At 43.7% G+C, this 15,828-nt stretch overlaps 1 long non-coding RNA gene across 3 annotated transcripts in view; it reads right to left on the bottom strand.

Annotated features, from left to right (window-relative positions):
- The window catches only part of LOC106732054 (uncharacterized), a 260,586-nt gene extending 245,438 nt beyond the window's left edge, over positions 1-15,148 (bottom strand). For 2 of the 3 annotated variants that reach the window (XR_012901198.1, XR_012901200.1), the window contains exon 1: positions 2,907-3,128. This is a non-coding gene — a long non-coding RNA (uncharacterized LOC106732054). Of the gene's footprint in view, positions 1-2,906; positions 3,129-15,075 lie in introns of those variants that run through there. The other variant, XR_012901199.1, reaches the window with a different exon arrangement.
- Positions 15,149-15,828: the final 680 nt, after the last annotated feature.

The following is a 15,828-nucleotide window of genomic DNA, read 5'->3' as shown; positions in this document are numbered from 1 at the left end:
TGACATGACTCACTGCACAGCCAGTATGCGTTTGGGCAAGGCTGACCATTGGCTATTGATTATGGTTATCATTATTATTATTGTTACCCTTTATTTATCATTTGTATTACTGTTGTCCCTAGGAGCCCCAATCAGGGACCAAGACCCCTGCCTTTGTACAGCCCCCATTGCACGTGGGGCTGTACAAAGGCAGAACAAAACGACAGCCCCAGCCCCAAAGAGCTGACAACTAAGTATAAGACAAGAGGCAATAGATGGACATGGACAGACAGTGGGCAGCATACAAAGCAAACATGAGACAATACAGGTCACCATGGCTAGCAGTGGTCTCAGGCTGTTGAGATTGTTGAGTCCCATGTAGACTTCACTGCAAACGAGAACCATGAGGAAATGTGATTGGCTGTGATGAATCTCTAGCATCTCACGGCAATTAGGGGCAGTGCCCCATTTCCCTAGGGATGAACGTACTTGAAATGCCCATGGACACCTCACCAGATGATAGTGTCTCTTAAGCAAGTGTAAAATGAAAGCGCTTCCTGACGTATGATTGTGTGATTGATAGCAAGGAAGATTGATATTATCTATCTGGGAGGGAAATTATTGCATCTGCAGGTACAACTGTATAATCAGCAGTTTTAATAAGCACTGGATTATTTTTCAGCTATGGTTGGAGATTTTTATAATTATTTTACTTAGAGGAACCTGTTTATATTTAATTATCTGGACAGTTCTCTTCAATTTACCATTTCATCCTTCACAGTATTCAAGGGTCCAAGAGAAGGCAGCATGGTCTAATGAATAGGACCCAGGTGTTATTCCTAGGTCCACCACAGACTTCTTGTGTAACTTGGGCAGGTCAGTTAATCTCTCTGGGCATGTCTACAAAGCAGCATTATTTTGGAATAATTGATGTTATTCCAAAATAACATAGTGTGAGACTACACTACAAGCCTTTATTTCGAAATAATGTCTGACTCCTGTAACCCTCTTTTCATGAGGAGAAAGCAAAGTCTAAGGAAAAGTGTTCTTCCTTCAGCTTCTTGCTGTGTAGACTGAGCCAAAAGCTGAGTTAAGCTATTTCAACCTAAGCTACGCAATTGATGTAGCTGAGTCAATGAAATTAACCATGCTTAAACTTTAACATATACTTAGGCCTCAATTCAGCAATGAATTTATCTCCTCAAATATTATAACTAACCCAGGGTGGATTCAGTGCAGTGACCTAGAGGTGAAAAGCTCCGTAATCTATTGTCAGATGCTTGAAACACATGATCCTTTTAAAAATTTGACTTTAGGGATAAAAGAGGGAAAGCAAGTAATTATTTTCACAGCTGCTTAGTAAAGCTGCCTGGCTTTGCATCATTTGTGACTGGGTTTGCAAGAGCTGATAAGGCAAAGTAATAGCAAGCAACCACACATGGATTAAGCAAGCATAGGCTACATGGCCATCTGCATTGAACATGATGAAAATAGTACATCTAAGAAGGCAATCTAATAAGTTTCTGCTGTGACAGCTGGAGTTTTTCTTTAGCCTCCCGTGTTTTGCAAAATAACAAGGGTAATGATTGGAGACAGTTACGATATATAATGTCTCAAGAAACATCATATGATCACTAAACAGCAGATCTAATACAATGCCAGTGTTACTTGACTGTGGGAGAATCCAGTGATCTATGGTTTCATATTCTTGATTCCCAAGAGACATGGCCTTCCTTTCCCTCCTCATCCTAATGATGTGCAGTCGGGCTAATTTGTCAAAGTTCTCTTTTGTCTCATCTTATAGGAACAAGCTGTGTGTTTGGAAAAGCTTTTTCTAAGCTTTTTCTTACAGCCTAAGAATCCTGCACTGCTGGGTCCGGGGAAAAGCATATTTCAGTTTCTGTGTTTTGCTAAATAGCACTTAGGACACATGTAAGAGATAGACTAAAAGAAGCTTGAGACTTTGCAAAACTTTGTGGACTACTGTGAGATGACTCATTTGATGACATGCTGAGAAGGCAAGACAAGGTCTAACTGTGTGCAATTCAGTGTGCTCAGATCCCAGATTACATAAAGTAGCGATACCCAGTTGGTAAGGGCTTTTGTGATTCTTTGAGGTCCCCATACGTGACTCTCACAGACTCCACTATTTCCAACAGAGAGTTCCTAGCAAACATGAAGCAGGGAAGATATCACTAGCAAACATAAAGGACCAGTCAGGTAAGAAAGAGGAAGAAGAGCAAGAAGAGAAATATCAATTATCTCTTACCAGTGAGAAGACAGGCAGAAGACAGTGAAACTGAAAGTTTCATATATCCAGAGAATTCCAAATAATTTTATTATTGTTATTAATTATTATCAACCAGTGGGGGACCAGTGAAAGAAGATGGAATTGAATTTAAAATTATTATTTATTAGGGCTAGTTGAAAATTTTCCATTAAAACTGGGGGGGGGGGGGGGGGGAAGGATTCAGAAAATTTGATTTTTGATTAAAAAAATTCATAGGGAGCATCTGTTTTCCTCATTCCCCCCCCCCCCCCAGAGACCTGAAAATATTGAGCCAAGCCCCCAAAAAACTGAGCTTTCAGCTGAAAATATTTTAGTTTTTGGCAGCTTTTAGGCAAAAGTTTTCAGTTTGCAATAACCAAAAATCCTGGCTTTCAAGTTTTCATGTTTTTGATGGAATGTCAAAATTTTCCACTGAAAATTTCAGAAACAGTGAACTTTTCTTCATGCTAAATGTTTTGTTCTGCCATTTACACATAATGGCAGACAGCAAAAGAGATAAATCATTTTACAGACTATTGATCTTTACAAGAAAAAAATACTGAAAATGATTCCTTGACCTAGCTGTGTCCAATCTTCCACATGAATTGATAATCAGCAAGAAAGAAATAATAAATCAAGAAAACAGAGTTTCAGTTACCTGTCCTGTTGTGGGTTTTTTTAAAGAGTGCAACAGCATGCTGATGATGGGAAAGGTCATTCAAATCTTCAAAGAATACCCCTAGAATCCTAACATTTAGTGATGACAAAAACAATAAAGAAATCTAGTTAACTGAGTCACAGTCCCTCCCTTTTCTATACTAAATTATTCTCTATAGTCAGTAGCTTTCCCTAGTTATCCAGACATTTACTTTAAATTATATTTTCCTTAATGTTAACCCATTATTCTTAGTTACACTGTCCACTGGAGGCCACAGGGTGAGACGGCTCTTTAAAAGAGTTGAGGATTCAACTTCACCTGTGTCAGGTATAACCCTTCTCCTCAGGCAAATTGAGTGAGTCCAGGGTCAGGTGACAGGAACAGTTTCTCAGACGCAGGCCTGCTGGGAGATAGAAAGGGCAGCTTGAGCTCAAGGGGGGCAGGTAAATGACCTTTGTTCAAGTGAGGAAACTTGGGTTGATTTAGGAAACAACATCTCCTCTTTGAAGAAAAGACATTGAAATCTGCAGCTGAGTGTTATTTGATGTGCTGGCTGCAGCGTCTGGCTGCTACATTACACTGAGTTATTAGGCCATGCCCTTTCCCCAGTAGCCCAATATAGCAGCCATTCTCAGGCTATTGGAGAGGTACGTGAGTAGCATTTATGGGCTTGTGAAGGTATCCAGATTCTCCTCCCTGCTCATTACAAACCAGGCAGTGGAGGCATGAGAAAGCTTACAGTGAAGGCATTTTAGATTAAACTGATCTTTTAAAGATGGTGGAGAGAGGAGAGACCCTGGCTGTATTTTTTTATTTTGGGGATTTTTTTCTCCAACAGAGAAAGAGGAAAAGGTATTTTTCCTCTCTTTTTTTTTTAAAGCAAGTGAGGAGAAAAGAAAAAAAATCCCCCAAAACAATGTGAAAAGTTTTGTTTTGTTCAGCTTTCTGAATTTTTGTGTGTTTTAAAAAAAAATTAACTTATAAACCACTGATTAGCTGGATTTGAAACTTGTGGTCATTATAATCTTGCCCAGTGAAAATAGCACAGGTACCATGACACATTGCAATGGCTTTATATCATAAACATATCCATCTTAATTGAAGTATGAGCTGTGCTTTTAAATGGGTCAGTAATAGGGAAACATAAAGAGTAGCTCTTGTTGAGGTTATACTGACATATTTGCTTTGGGTGCAAAGAGAATTATTAACTAGGATACATGACATGGATGTTCTATGCGGTGCTATGCGTGTAACATTATTATCTTTCCTCGTAGTAGGAGGGGGAAGAAGGAGTTAAGATAAAGGGACAGGTGGCTACAAGAGTGCTCTATGAAATGGATGTCATATAGCAGTAAAAAGATAAAGGGCCAGTAGATAGCACTCATGAGGAAGTACCATTGGTCCTACAAAAGGCAGGAACAATCAACATTTTCAGGCCCCGCAGAATGGCTTCTTGTGCAGCTCCTTACATGTAGTTTTGAACACAGGTCAGAGAGATGCTGCTACATCTTCACATAGTCTAAGGGACCCTTATGATTCCTCCTCCTGTTGGGGCTGCCCCATCTTTCCACCACAAAGGGTGACATTAGTAGCTTGCAAGGAGCACAGGAGAGGCATGGAATATACCTAAAATGAACCAGAATTCAGGTGTCTTCCTCTCCAATATTAAAGAGTGGTTCGTGGACCATGGAGTCTGCAGCATTCAGCCTGCAATGATCCATCAGGGACTGAGCAGCCTTCCTCTCTGCTGGAGATGGAACCTTGCTGTTGGATTTGCAATCTCCATGGGACACCCCCTGGAATAACAGTGAGGGAGGCCATTCCTTAACTTCACAGCTCATTTGGAAAGGATGGGGCACACTAGAGTCATCCCCCTGATAGAGTGAGCAAAATGCACTCACTATAGCTAGCGAATTCCCTTCTGATCTTCTAAACTAGGCTTGTGATATGGCATTGACATCTGTAACTCAGTGTGGATGCCCTATCAGCCTATATGTTGGGCTGTTTTAAACAAAAAATCACTCCACTATTTTTCTCAAGAGTGTTTATACAACCTGAGGGTAGCATTAAAATAAAACTCAACAACAATCCACCTTCGTGGATTGCTGCATTCACTATCTCCTTCAGTTCCTCCCTGATTGCTTCTTGTAAGTTTGTAGGCCTGGCATGGGCCACCGCTTGATGTCTAGAACCATCTGCATGAGAGGAGCAATCAGGGGTGGTTTTGTTCTTGGCTGATTGGTAAATACTTCTCAAAACTTGCATGACAGCAGAATCACTTTGTCTTCGTGAAACTCAATTCACTAAATTCACCTAAAGTCAAATCAGCTATAGCAGGTGCAAAGCATCTTTTCTTTTTCATCTGCATAAATAAAGCCTGCTGGTTTTTCCAATCTATTTGACGGCAAGGTTTGCTCAGGCATCCTTTTCTCTTGTCTTGATGGAGACTTTAAAATGATAAATAGGCTTTTTTTTTTCAGCAGCTTTCCCTTATCTGCTTGCCCTTTTGAAAACATAACTGGGATGCGCTTTCTTTATCTCAGTGTGAAGACCACATTTGTTGTCATGTAACTTGTATTCAGGAGACAGGGATGGTAATACTATAATGTTTTATCACCCAGCTGATAGTGAGCAGTTCTGTCTCTTGTCATAATAAGATTTTCTTTGTCTTCATTGTGCCTCTTCTTTGGCTTCCTCTTGTCTATTCACCTGCCTTATTTATATGCAGACGCATCCAGATTCAATCCTGTGCTATGTTTTTTCTACTGAAAAGTTATTTGCCTCCCACTGATATTTTTCCACTATTTGCACACGCCCCTCCAATTGTTCTCCTAATTACTATCCCAAAAACCGAATAAGGTGAATTGGCTTAGAGTATTTCCTTCCTGGCAAACATCATGGGAAAGAACAAGCTGCTAACCTGCCCTCTTCACCCTTAACAAAAATGAACCTCTCGTCACTAGTGCCTTTGTCAGTTTCAAGGCCTTAACCAATTTCTGCCTTGAGTTGTTTGTATACTCCATTAGCACTTAGCAGCTCCACTTGAGATCCGGATCACAGCGTACCACACACTGTAGACACGGTAAGAGACAGTCTCTGTGCTGAAGCACCTACAATACAAGTACCAGAGGCGGATGTAAGGCAGTGCACTCAGGTGTGCTAATCCAGCAAAAAGGAACCTGTGGGCTGGGACACTCGGCTACAAGAGGAGGCATGGCACGCTCCCAGCCAGGCTCCTGGGGCTGTACTAGAGGTGGCCGCACTCAGCAGCCAGCTGCTAGGCAGGTGAAAGGGACTGGCTGGAGGAATTCCCTTCCCCCTCAGTCCAGGACTACCCCAAGCCTCCACTTTGCAGTGTCCTTTGGGCGGGCGAGGACTGATGCTTCTCCTGCTCCTGATTCATACCAGGACACTGCTTACTGTTGTTCCTCCCTCACTGTCAGGGAGTGAGGGGAAAGTGCAGTTTGCTGGGTTCTTCCGCCTCTGGCTGGGGAGAGCAGGGGATGGGCAAGCTGTGCTCTTTGCTCTCACTCCCTGACAGGGACAGGAATAATAAACAGTGTCCTGATATGAATCTTTAGCCCCCCTGCCCTCCCTGCACCCCCGCTGTACACTCCCTGCACCCATACACACACACACACACACACACACACCAGCCCCCGCCCTGATTCCTGCTCTCCCCACGCACTCCACCCCCTGCTCTGAGTTCCTCCTCACACTCCCCAACCTCCTACCCCTCCACATCCCCATCTCCTACCCATACCTCCTCATCACCCCAACCCTTACTCCTTCACCCCCCCCCCACACACACCCTAACCCTCTGCCCACTCCTCTAAGCCCCTGCCCTGACTCCTGCACCCCCCACATCCTCACCTCCTTCCCTAAGCCTCTCCCCCCACACACACATCCTAATAGGACGCTGTCTGACCGTGCTCCTGCAGGAACAGCATCAAGTGTTGTGCTAGCTCTTAGATGTTCTTCAGCACAAATATGCAGCAAAAAAAAAAATCTATTTGGCTTAATGTACAGGCTGGGTCACAAATAACTAGAGCATAAAGGGGCCTTTTGCTAACCAGAGTCATTCAGGGTCACACCCTTCCCTCTCCCCCTGCAATGTTCAGACCCTAACGAGAGTTGCTCAGATATTAAAGTACCAGCTGTTTGATAAGACAGCCCCAATTCAGTGCAGGTTTATCATCTGGTTCCTCCAGCTGCTGTTGCTGGCTCATTGCCACATGCTGTACAGCACACAATGACGGAAGAGAGGGAAGGAAACAGAAGGGATGCTGCTGTTCCCGGCAAACCCAGGTGACAGTGCAAGAAGGACCCATGTTCAGAAGTCCCTGGAGAGGTGCAGAGGGTGTGGGCCTTGAAAGGAGAAAGACTTTTCCCGTGCAAGCATAAAAATGTGAGGGGTAGCAGCAGAAGCTGGCGCATGAGCGGAGACAAAAGCTAAGACAGGGGAAGAGTTTGAGAGCAGAGGTAAAGTTTTAGGAACAGGAGGTATGTAGGGAGGAATCTCAGGACACAGGTAAACCTGAGGTGAGGCAGCAGACTCAAGAGTTTGGTAGCCTTCATAGCAAACCTTGGTCATTTTATGCCACTGGGGATGTTTTTAATTTGAACCCTTGTCTCCGATCTTTCCTGAAAGGTACTTTAGACTTTATGTTTATAAAACATAAAGAGGGCTCTCTGGTGTAACACACATTACAGTCCAGGTTCACAAACAGGTCAGTGAATCGGGGCCAAGAATCAACTGCCTGTGATCCAATTCATATACAAGACTAGAAAAGGGGGTGTCATTACTACTAAAACGTCTCCCTCCATTTCACCTGTGCTAAACCCTCTTTGAAGGCTGCTTATCTAATGAATAATCACATTGGAATGCTGAACTAAAGCAAACATCTATATTATAGTAGCTCTTAAAAGGAAAACTGAATCATATGCTCTAATATTCCTTTCCCAAATTGCTTTTCATGGTAATTTACTACTCAAACCTCACAAATCAACTGAACATAATCAAAGGCTGCCTTATATCTATAACTAGAATTGTTTCTTGTCCTATCCTGCCCCTAATCATCTCTATATGGCTTCATTGACTTCAACTAATAATTTTTTTATTTTCCTCCGTGCTTCTCTGTCTCTCCCAAAGCAAAACATTCCTAACATTAGCCTGGGGTTGAAGCAACTCTTGTTTGTGTTTTCCAGATGAAATAACTTGTTGCTTGCCTGTTTGCAATCTACCACTATGATTTAGTTTGGGAGAGACATCTTGAGTATCAGTTCCCAAATAATGGAATGAACCTGGACCTTATCTAAAGTGTAGGGCAGTTCAGGAATGCAGATAATGAGAGGATATGTCTTAGCTAAGCAGGAAAAAACCACAATTTATTACAAGTGACGTGGGATCTCTAATGTTCACACAGAAAGCACCTCTATTAAGTCTGGGATTAAAATAGCCATACACATAGTAGAATAGTAATAGAGATGTAGCCGTGTTAGCAGGGCTGGATTAAGAGGGGGCTAGCCTGGCAGCTGCCTGGGACGCTAACCTATGGGGGGCGCCTGATGGCAGCTGTAAGGGGCGCCGCATACCCGATTGCAGCTGTAAGGTGCACAGCACACTGGGGGGGCAGGGCCACGCATGTGCCATGCACCCGGGGGAAGAGCCACGCATGCGTCGTGCCCCCACTGTCCGGGGTGCAGGAATGGCTCGAGCTGGCTCTGAATGTTAGTCTGGTCTAGCTGAAACAAAAGAAGGGACTATGCAGCACTTTAAAGACTAACAAGATGGTTTATTAGGTGATGAGCTTTCGTGGGCCAGACCCACTTCCTCAGATCAAATAGTGGAAGAAAATTGGCACAACCATATATACCATAGGGATACAATCAAAAAAAAGTGAACACATAAAATAGACAAATCAGATTTTAGAACAGAGGGGGGGATGAATGGGGGAGGTTAGTGTCTATGAGATAATGATATTAGGGGTGATAATTGGGGAAGCTATCTTTGTAATGGGTAAGGTAGTTAGCATCTTTGTTAAGGCCCATTCGTAAAGTGTCAAATTTAAGCATGAATGACAATTCTGAGGTTTCCCTTTGTAGTCTAGTATGGCAGTCTTTCTGCTGAGCCCAATGCAAAACTACATCCACTGAACCTAACCTCTGGCTCCCTTTGACATTCTAAATAGCATTTTAGATAGCACAGAAATGTTTCTCAAATATGAAACACTTCCACCTAGCAACGGAGGGTGGGGTTTTTTACTTCACTGATGTTCTGCAGAACTGGCATTTATCAATGGATAGCTTCAGACCATAGGCCTCCAACCTAACAAGCACTTTAAGAAGTCTTTCTTCATGTTTCTCCAAGGACCTTACAAATACAGGCAGTCCCCGGGTTACGTACAAGATAGGGACTGTAGGTTTGTTCTTAAGTTGAATCTGTATGTAAGTCGGAACTGGCGTCAGCTGCTGCTGAAACTGATCAGTTTCAACAGCGGCTGAATCTGGACACCAGTTCTGACTTACATAAGGATTCAACTTAAGAAACCCAGGCGTCCCCAAGTCAGCTGCTGCTGAAACTGATCAGCGGCTGATTCCAGGAAGCCCGAGGCAGAGCAACTCTGCCTCAGGCTTCCTGTAGTCAGCCCCTGGTCAGTTTCAGCAGCGGCTGACTTGGGGACGCCTGGGGCAGAGCAGCTGGGGTGCTGCTGGGTTGGTCCAGTAGCGCCCAGGAGCGGTACTACTGGACCAACCCAGCAGCACCCCAGCTGCTCTGCCCCAGGCGTCCTGATTCAGCCATTGCTGAAACTGACCAGCAGCGGCTGAATCAGGACGCCTGGGGCAGAGCAGCTGGGGTGCTGCCAGGTTGGTACAGTAGCACCGAGGAGCGGCGCTGCAGAACCAACCCGGCAGCGCCCCAGCTGCTCTACGCCAGGCGTAGGCAAGAAAAGCCTGGTCTGCTGGGGGGGGGGGAGAGGGGGCACTAGCTGCACCCCCCCCCCCCAGCAGACCAGGGAGACATGGGTGGTGGGACCGCCCGCGTCCTCCACGGCTTTGCTCTGTCTGCAGGGAGACAGGGAGCAAAGCCTTGGAGCACGCCTGCAGTGGGACAGTCCAGGCGCGCCCGGGCTGTCCCGCTGCGGGCGTGCTCCGCGGCTTTGCTCCGCGTCTCCCTGGTCTGCTGGGGGGGGCTTCCCCCCCAGCAGACCAGGGAGAAGTGGAGCAGCTTTTCTCGCCCCGGAGGACGGGGGCGGCGGAACTGCAGCGCATCTGGGCGTCCCGCCGCTCCAGTCCTCCAGGGCAAGAAAAGCCCTGTTCATAACTGCGGATCCGACATAAGTCGGATCCGCGTAACTCGGGGACTGCCTGTATACTCAAGTCATCCAAATAAACCAAGACTTGCAAGTAAGTTCATGTCTCCCACAGCTTTCTCCACAAGATGTTGGAATGTGGCAGGTGCCACAGAAATCCTTGAGGCATGCGTTGAAAACTGATACGTGGGCAGATGAAGGCTCCCTTCTTATCTTCTGGCCCCAAATGGATCTGGTAGTATCCACTTCAAAGATCCAAAACTAACAACCACTGGCTCCCAACAGTCTTAGGCATCTGGTACTTGAGGCATAGTGTGCCAGTCAACCACAGTGTGGCTGCTAGGGTGCAGAAGTCACAATGGGTGAAGCATATGGGCTGCAGGACTCTGTAATGATGCCATTCACAGCCAGCTCCTGAAAATGATGTTGCATGTCTTCCATCTCTGAGAATGAAATCTTTCTAGCTCTCTTCCTGAAAGATTGAGAGGTGTGTAGTCTGATGTTGTGTCCAACCCCTTTTGCACATCCCAAATCCCACTTATGCTCTGTGAATAGCTTGGATCTTTCACAAAGTTTCTTCCTCGGGTGATCCTTCTACTCCTCAGACAATGTGGAATCTCCACAGTCAAAATTTGCTGGATCTATTGTCAGAACTTGACTGTCACACTGGGGTCTTGCAATTGGTTCAGGCTCAAAGAGGTCTGCTATCGTTTGCTTGGCTTCACAACATCTACACTACTGCCAAGTTCTGTCGACAGGAATATCGCCTTTTTTCAACAGAGTTATGTTGAAAAAAGGCGCTATTGCATTTACACTGTGCTTTTTCAAAAGAGAGAGTCTAGATTCTCTGTCGAAAAAGCGGTTTGCTTTGTCGACAGAACTGGCTGAATTATAGATGCTCTTTTTCGACAGAGGCTTTGTCGACAGTATCTGTCGACAAAGTCTCTGTCGACAAAAGCCTGTAGTCCAGACGTATCCTGGGAGTGGCTTGGGGAACGTTCTTATTGTACTCTTAGCCCAAGATGAAGTAGGGTGAGGTTCTGATATTGAGTTCCTCTTATAATTTGAGCCAGTCTGGTCTGATCTGTTTGCTCAGCAGTCACTGCTCTCTCATGCCAGCTCTCAGAAGCAGTATCTCCAGCCTCTGTATATAGACTGAAACCTTCTCACCCCTGTGCTGTTAGGAACTAAGGAATTTAGAGTAACTGTCTTCAGGACCCTCTATGCTCTCAAATATGTGAGGGCCTCTAGGCAATCCTTCAAATTGACCTCAGGATTAGTGAGGTTCAGGGGACAAATGACCTCTAATGCTGGGCCCCTGAAGCTCTCTACTAGATATCTTCTTTTTTCTGTGTCTGGTGTGGCCCACTACTGCATTTCAATGGTATGTTTTAACCAGGGTTCAAATTCCTTTTTCCTGGGAAATAACCTTGACTTATGATAGGAACTTGCAGGACTAAGTATTATCTACCCCATCCATGAGAAGTGCACCAAGACTGCAATCCCTATGCTTTACTGAGCATAGGGTTTGTGAATTTGCCTGTCTTTGCACATTTTTTCTTGATGCACACATTTAGAAGTCCCAACATACCCTACTCCAACAAGCTGTTGACCTACGAGTGTAAGCGTATGTCTACACTAGCCCCTTAGTTCGAACTAGGGAGGCTAATGTAGGCATTTGAAATTGCAAATGAAGCCTGGGATTTAAATATCCCAGGCTTTATTTGCATGTTCCCATCTGGTTGCCATTTTGAAATTCCACTGGCCCGAAGTAACTTCCCACGGCTACACGCGGCAGTCAAACTGTAATTTGAACTAAGTCCTTAGTTTGAATTAACTGTTACTCCTGCCGCGTATAGCCGCGGGCAGTTACTTCTGCCTAGTGGAATTTCAAAATGGCGACCGGACGGGAACATGCAAATAAAGCCCGGGATATTTAAATCCTGGGCTTCATTTACAAGTTTGAATGCCTACATTAGCCTCCCTAGTTTGAACTAAGGGGCTAGTGTAGACATAAAGGCTACGTCTACACTGGCATTATTTTCCGGAAATGCTTTTAACGGAAAAGTTTTCCGTTAAAAGCATTTTCAGAAAAGCGCGTCTAGATTGGCAGGACGCTTTTCCGGAAAAACACTTTTTGCGGAAAAGCGTCCGTGGCCAATCTAGATGTGCTTTTCCGCAAAAAAGCCCCAATCGCCATTTTCACGATCGGGGCTTTTTTTGCGGAAAACAGAACTATACTGTCTACACTGGCCCTTTCGGGCAAAAGTCTTTCAGAAAAAGACTTTTGCACAAACAGGAGCAGCATAGTTTTTCCGGAAAAGCACTGATGATTTTACATGAGATCGTCAGTGCTTTTCCAGAAATTCAAGCGGCCAGTGTAGACACAGCCAAAGAGACCTGGCTTCTAATCGCAACTCTATCACTGCTGCATGACCTTTGGGAAATCAGTTCTTCTTGGTCTTGGCTACTTAGATTGGGAGCACGTCAGAATATGTCAGTCTTTCACTGTTCAATGCCTCGTGCGGTGAGGCTCAAGGCACTGTTATTAATAAACAAGAGCCTTAAAATTAATATATAATGTTTAGATAACTCTGTTCTTGCCAAATAATCCAAAATCACCTGGGATAATCTGACTGTTTCCCAAAGAACTGGGCTTTGCTCCTCTGGTGTTCAATTCTCAAATATTTAAGACCCAGCAAAGCTGGCCACCCTCCAGTTAATTAGCTACATACAAAAAGGAGTAATGAAAAACTAAATGAAAGTGTTTCAATTTCCAGTCAACCTACTTCCTCACTAAAAAATAATAGCAGTGCATCCATCATTACTCAGTAGAAAAAGTTACTCCCACATTCCTCTGTAAATCCTCTTTTGAGTTCTTTATTGCTGTTCCCTGCCTTCACCCTCCAAAAAGGGATCAAATGATTTCAGACAAAGAAATAATACAGACAACTAACTCACTGAAAAGCATCCGGCGCAGATTTTCTGTTACTGAATATATCAAACAATATAGAGACTTTTGTAAGCACCTGGATTCAAAGCTTGAATACAGATACAGCACTACAACAAAAGTTTCTGGAAACTTGTTCCTCAACATACATACCTGTGCAGCACCACTGATGTCCGTGGGACTACTCATATGCATATACTTAAGGACACATGTGGAATAGTCAAGAGGTGGACTGTAGGCCAAATTCAGACCTCCAAATTCTTTTGAACAGACTCCAACGTCTTCTTATTTACTTATTATTATTAATATTGGGGTTTTTTATTATTTTATCTGGAGTCTCAACTTTGGCTATATCCTGACTATGAAATTTGGACCTTGACAAAAAATAATTGACCACCGCAACACAAGTCTGCAAGATCCAAGGTATTAATTATCATCTGACGTCTTTGATTACTTGATTTCAGTATTGCAGCTAAAAACTTTCAAGTTTTCTTGCCCAATATTTTATCATCTCCCAAATCAGTTTTAATAAATGTGAATTTAGCTCAGATAGCTGGAACTATATTTTTATTTTAGCTAGAAATTGAATTTTTCCTACAGTAGCAACTAAGACTGAAACACTAAGAAATGAGACTTACCTGCTTCATACTCTACAAACTGTTTGATGACAATCTCCCTCTATAAAATTAATCTCTTTTGTGCAGAAATCTGCCTTCTAGAATGTCTGTAAGTGACACCGCCTCTCACGTTTTGTCTCTCCACTGAACTACCAGACTAAAGGCAGGAGGAATGAAAACGAGTTGGTCACAAACTTTTGGAAGGAGGTAAACACTTAGGAAGAGTCAGACTTATTTAACCCGTTACAGTAGATTATAACTAGCACGTGAAAGTAAGAGTGGGGAAATTAAGCCTGAACTAAGAAAAAATGTTTTATAGAGTGAGCTCTGCAACACATGAGATGTCCCCTGGAACTTCTAGGAGGGTTTGTTATTACATCCTGTCTTGGCTCCTTCCCCACTCTGGCATGATAAATGTAGAAGTGGGGGCCAGCAAAAGTACCCCAAAACCTTATCTACCAGGCTTTGGTATAAAACTTCCCCCCAAAATCTTAACAACCTAGATTTTGGGAATAAAATCCTTCACTGCCACCACCCAAGTAATAATAAAGAAATCAGGGGAGAAATCACTTGGGAAATCTCACCCCTAAAGTAAAAACCAGGACACACAATTAACCAATACCAAGTTAATAAAAAAGAAAAGAGAAAGCTTTTATTATCACCACAATCTTCCTGTTGCAAGCATAATGACTAGACTGAAAGGTAACAACATATACACTCTGTGTATAGACTGGCCAGTTTTTCCGGAAAATCAGCCGCTTTTCCGGAAAAACTTGCCAGCTGTCTACACTGGCCGCTTGAATTTCCACAAAAGCACTGACGATCTCATGTAAGATTGTCAGTGTTCTTGCAGAAATACTATGCTGCTCCCGTTCGGGCAAAAGTCCTTTTGTGCAAAACTTTTGCACAAAAGGGCCAGTGTAGGCAGCTCAGATTTGTTTTCTGCAAAAAAGCCTCGATTGCGAAAATGGTGATCGGGGCTTTTTTGCGGAAAAGCACGTCTAGATTGGCACACACGCTTTTCCGCAAAAAGTGCTTTTGCGGAAAAGTGTCCGTGCCAATCTAGACACTCTGTTCCAAAAATGCTTTTAACGGAAAACTTTTCCTTTAAAAGCATTTCCGGAAAATCATGCCAGTATAGACGTAGCCAACGAGAGGCTCCATGGGCCTAGAACTTAGTTACAAAGAAAAGCCAAAACATTGTTTAAAAGTGCACAGACATCAGATCCCATACTCAACCCATAAAATAATAAAACCTAATGGATTTATCTAAACTTTATCCTACTTACAGAAAGTGAAGAATGGGTTCTTGGAGAAAGAGACACATGTCTGTCTCCCTCAGAAGCTGGAGGGGAATCCCCGAACAAAGGAGGGAAAAAACAAAAATTCCTTTGTTCCAGTTTGAAATTCCTACCTACATTCCTATTGGCCATTCCACCTGTCTAGGTAAAGGACATAGTTAACCTCTTAGTCCCCAGGCTGCTGGCTAACCCTCATGATCATGACACATCCTTATTCTTGTCTTGCTTACTAAGAGATCATTTGTAATTTAAAAGGAACTGAGTGTTGTAGCTCAGTACTTACTCCCAGGCAATTACATGGGCAAATCCCTCAGTTTCCAGAAGTTAATATGTATATTTGTCAATTTTGGGGCACTGCTGTGTTTTTGCTCTGTGTTTTACACAGCACCTAGCACAATGGGGGCTCTGGGCCATGACTTGGGTTTCTAGGCACTACAATAATACAAATAGGTAATGATAGTATCTACTGGCCAAGTTACTGGTCAGATACAATCTGTTTTATTGATGCACAATAGGCATAAGAGTGAGTCCTTACTCACTTTCTACTCAGCCTCTGCTCCCTCCCAACAAAGCCAATGAGAGTTTGGCAGGGTCAGTCTTTAAAGACAAGTGAAGTTTGTGGGGTTTGTTTTTGTTTTACTATTACTTTGAGGCCTCTTCCCACCCCACTACACATTCCCCGTAAAGTAGCTCAGTATGGAGAATGGAGCACAAGGACTAGCAGTCAGGAAGTTCTCTTGT

This window comes from Pelodiscus sinensis, chromosome 2 (assembly GCF_049634645.1).
Source record: "Pelodiscus sinensis isolate JC-2024 chromosome 2, ASM4963464v1, whole genome shotgun sequence".
Lineage (NCBI taxonomy): Eukaryota > Metazoa > Chordata > Testudines > Trionychidae > Pelodiscus > Pelodiscus sinensis.
This window is presented reverse-complemented; position numbering and strand designations above follow the sequence as displayed.